This window comes from Ailuropoda melanoleuca, chromosome 13 (genome assembly GCF_002007445.2).
Source record: "Ailuropoda melanoleuca isolate Jingjing chromosome 13, ASM200744v2, whole genome shotgun sequence".
Taxonomy (NCBI): domain Eukaryota; kingdom Metazoa; phylum Chordata; class Mammalia; order Carnivora; family Ursidae; genus Ailuropoda; species Ailuropoda melanoleuca.
Window position 1 is genome coordinate 46,072,948 of NC_048230.1, and position 4,495 is coordinate 46,077,442.

Here is a 4,495-nt window from a genome sequence, read left to right on the forward strand (position 1 = left end):
CCCAGGGTGCCCCTCCCGCCGCGATTTCTCCCGCAGGATGCGCCCCACCCGGATGTCCCCCCAGGACCCCCTCCCCACAACATCCCTTCCCCCTGCGAGAATGTCCCCCCGAAGGATGTCTCCCTGAGGCTGTCCATTCAGAGTGTCTTACTTACCCCGGAGAGTCCCTCCCAGAATATCCCCTCCCTGCCCCCCCGCAGCACCCAGCCCTGGACAGACAACCCCTAGAGAATTTCCCCCGAAGGCCTCCTCCCTGAGAATGCCCTTCCCTGGAAGATGCCCTCCCCAGGATGCCCTCTGGAGTATAGCCACTCTAGAGGAACCCCCTGCAGGGACGTCCGTGGAGGATACTCATCCCAGAGGATCACTCCCCAGAATGCCCCCCAGGACAGTATTCCCCTAGAGGAAGCCTCCCCTGGAAGATTCTCTCCCAGGAGGATGCCCACCCCCTGGAAGCCCCCCCTCCTCCAGAACATCCCTTTTCCCAGAGACTGTCCTCCTAAAGGAAGTCCTCCCAGAGGAATGTCCCTCCTGGAGGAAGTCTATCCACCCCCTTGGAGAATGTCCCTGGAGGAGGCCCACAGGAGGGTGTCCCTCCATAAGGCTGAACCCAGGAGGATACACCCTGGAAGGTGTCCCCCCCAAAAGATGTCCCCAGGATATTCCCTCCAGGTGGAGGCTGGGGCTGCGGTCTCATCAGAGGCTCCTTTGGACGGCAGTTTACTTCCATGACCCCCCAGACTTAGGCAGAAATCATTCTTGGGGGAGTAGGATGGGGAGCCCTGTGTCCCTCCATAGTCGGTTCACAACTGGGCAGTTTGCTTCTAGAAGGCCAGAATCTGTTTCCGGTGTGCTGCGAGTCCTGAACTCTGTCCCCTTAGCCACCTTCTCTCAGGGACAAGAAAGCACAGGGGCTGCATGCACTTGGAGGGAGGGCGCGCATGAAGGGCCAAACAGCAGGACGCAGAAACGACTGGGGGTCACCCTGAGGCTGTTCAACACAGGGGACCCCCCTTAAGCACCCCAGGGGCCTCTCTGAGGGCTGGGGGCGGCTGCCGGTGGCAAATTTCAGACAGCTGAGGATCACTGCAGCGGCAGACTTCCCAGAGACCGCGGGGACCTTAGTCTCCGCCTTGACATCTGCGGGTGGACACAGGAGCTCCAGCAACGCGGGTGACCTACCCCTGGAAATGAACGTTGGGGGTGGCCGCCCCAGGGAACATCTGTCTTCTGTAACTAACTACAGCCCTTTATTGCTTCAAAAAGCTTAGTTGAAACCGGAGTCTGGCTTTTGGGTGGATCCGGCCATGAGCATGGCTCCTGGGGTCAAGCCCAGCCGGCCCCCCAGGGACGCTGACCTCCCCCAGCCCCGCAAGCCAGCTAACAGGCCCAGGCTGCCTGCGTGGCCAGTGACCGCTGAGAGCCCACCAGAACCTTCCAATCTTGGTTGTGGGCACCGCTGAAGGCCTTTCTTGGTGTGGGTCCTGACTCCTTGCTGGCTTGTCGATCTTTGTTAATTCTCTGGGTACACTCTCACCTGGCTGGAACCTGCGTGCACTCTGCCTCACTTTCTAAAAGGATGATGGGGACGCCCCAAAGCTATGGACATCTGGGCCAGGCTGCCTTTTCCTTTCTTTCCTCTTTTCTTTTCTTTTCTCTTCTTTTTCCTCCCCTCCCCTCCCCTCTCTCCTTTCCTCCTCTCCCCTCCCCTCTCCTCTCCTTCCCTGTTTCTTCCTGATTTATTTATTTTACTAAGAGTGCAGCAGGGCATGGGGGGTGGGTAGTGAGAGGCAGAGGGAGAGGGAAAGAGAAACCCAAGCGACTCCACACTGAACACGAGGCCCTATTATCTCACGACCCTGAGATCACCCCCTGAGCCAAAACTGAGTCCAACGCTTAACCAACTGAGCCCCCCCGGGCGCCCCCATCTGGGCATTTCTGCAAATGGTCTGCCACAGATGGCCAGGGCAGGTTTCTGGGGGAGCGGGCAGCCACCGTGCACCTGGCAGCTTCTGGCGAGGCTGGCCCAATGCAAGTTGCCGACACGGGCCTGACCTGGTTGTGTGATTCACAGCTGGCCCTGGAGCCCCGGCCATGACTTCCAGGTAGACGATGCCAGGAGCCTCTGATGCAGGGGTCCGTGTACTGGGGGTGGTAGGACAGGGTTCGGCTGCTCTGAGAGGCGCTGCCCCGGAAAGCAGATGCACACGCTGTGCGGCGGCATCTTGCTCGGTGCCCCGGCCTGCGCTCAGGCACTGAGCCGCCGACTAGACGGTCCCACAACGGAGGCTCTGAAGACATTGCCCACGGCTGCTTTACAAGTGGTAGTGGCCGTCCCACCCTGAGTTGCTTTTGTGAACTGTTTTGCCCCGGGCTTACCTCAGGGCGTGTGACTCCGGGAGCCTAGATTCCGCTGCAGGAAGAAGTTGGAGCCCCAGTCTTGTGCCGGAGACAGTTTCCTCCCATCCACGGCCCGGGGATGCCCGTGGGGGCTCGGAGCTCTGGACAGCCTGCTGCCTAGGCTGGGCCAGGGGGTGGGCCAGGGGGCTGAGAGCAGTGCCTGCTGCCAGCGCTGCCCAGGACGCCATGCCCACAGGCACACACGTGCACACACGCGTGCACGCGCACTCCTGCGCCTCTTCCGTGCACTACCGGTAGGTGGTGTGCTCGCGGGTGGCCTTGCTTCCCACTGAGGAGTCTCGCAGGAGGTCAGCAGACAGGCTCTGGGCTCAGGTTGGACCCGTCTGAACATCTTCCTCAGCAAGACCAGCTGCAGCCAAAGCCCCAGCCCCACCCCCAGCTGCACCCGCTGCTGCTCAGTACGGCTCAGGACGTGCGTGCGTGCTTGGGAGCCCACTCTCCTCCGGCATCACCCCTGGGGGCGCTGGGCTGGCCTAGAGCAGGGAGTGCTGAGACCATACCCACCTGCCCCGCCACCCCCCACCCGCCTGCAGGGAGGGGTGCTTGGTCCCAGGCGTCCCGCACACGGAGCCTCTGTGGAGGTTCCTGGGCTCAGGTCCGCGGTGCTTGGAACAACCGACTGTGTGGTTTCCCTTTGTTCTGCGGCCACCTCATCCCAGCTCCAGGCCTCTTTCAGACATCTCCTACTTACACGAGGGGGGCCCATGAGACCCCCGTGTCACAGACAGGACCCCTACGCCAGGAGAGATTCAATGTCCCGGATGCCTGTCAATTTGACCTGAACCAGCCGCAGGGCAGGAAAGCCCCGACGGTGAGAGCCGGCCAGGCCAGGGATGCTCGGGCTGGCCTCACCCCTCCGAGGACTGCAGGCCCCCCAGGCACAAGGGCATGGGGACTGGGCCCCAAAAAGACGCCTGAGGGGGTGGGGCGGCACCTGCTCCTCTGTCTTGATGGGCTCACCAGGCATGCCCCTCACCCCACCTCTCTTAGGCGCATAGATGTTAACTCACCAAACGAGCTACTAGGCTTTTCCAGCATGTTCTGAGGGGCCTGAAGAGACTGTTTCAGACGGGGGTTTACCAGCAAGTCTGGGGAAGACCCCTCCATCTTTGTTGGCGCCATTTGTGACCGCAGAGCTGTTTGCCCCATTTCCCTGCCAATTCTCTCTCTCGAGGGATCAGGCTTCTGGCAGGCATCATGGGAGGGCTGCAGGGTACTGAGTTCACTCTAACGCACACCTCTGTTCCCCCTTCCCCTCGGGCACACGTGAGGCATGTCCCCTGCTCTGTGGCAAGCACAGTGACAGTCCCGTCTGGGCATTTGGGGGCGAGCATGGTGTCTATGTTCGGACAGCAGCAGGTCTCATGGGACTGCCTCGGTCCCGTGCCGGAGGCCTGCCCCCCAAGCTCCCCGGCAGCGGGTCGGCTTGAGCCAAGCTTCTGCTCCCGGTGCCGGCGCAGGGCTGACAGGCTCGGCAGCCCCGACACAAGACGCTCTTTCTGTGTCAGGGGACTGGCCCTGCTGGGGAGAAGGGGCACCCGTGATGTGTCCAAGGCCCTGCAAGTGATGGCGGGCTTGGCACAGGCCAGTCTCCGACGGCGCTGGACCACTCGCTGAGCCTGGCAGGCTGCACAGCAGGCCGGCCTCCTGCTCCGAGGCTGTGGGGGAGGCTCAGCCCGGTGGACGGGGATTCAGCTGCCAGGTGACTTGTCGAGGTGAAGAGCCTGGGACGCGGCAGCTGACCAGGAGGGAGGGCGTCTCCGTCTCGCTCTGCCCGGATGGCTGGACCCTCCTCTGTGGAGAATAGACTCAGCCCGAGTCTCGCGTCGCCTGAGGATGAGCCCCGGCCGTCCCAGCTCCGTCGGCCGCCAGCTCTGCCTTGTTTGCCGTCCCCACTCTTTGTATTTGAAGGACTTGTCACACTCAACAGTTTCCACTCCGGCCCTGTCTCTAGTCGGTAAACACATTGTAGCGAGTCGGAGCACACAGGCTACACGATAAACCTCGGGAAAATAAACACTTCGTACTGTTAGAAAAGGGAACTTATTTCAGCATCAAAATCACAAGACTCGGG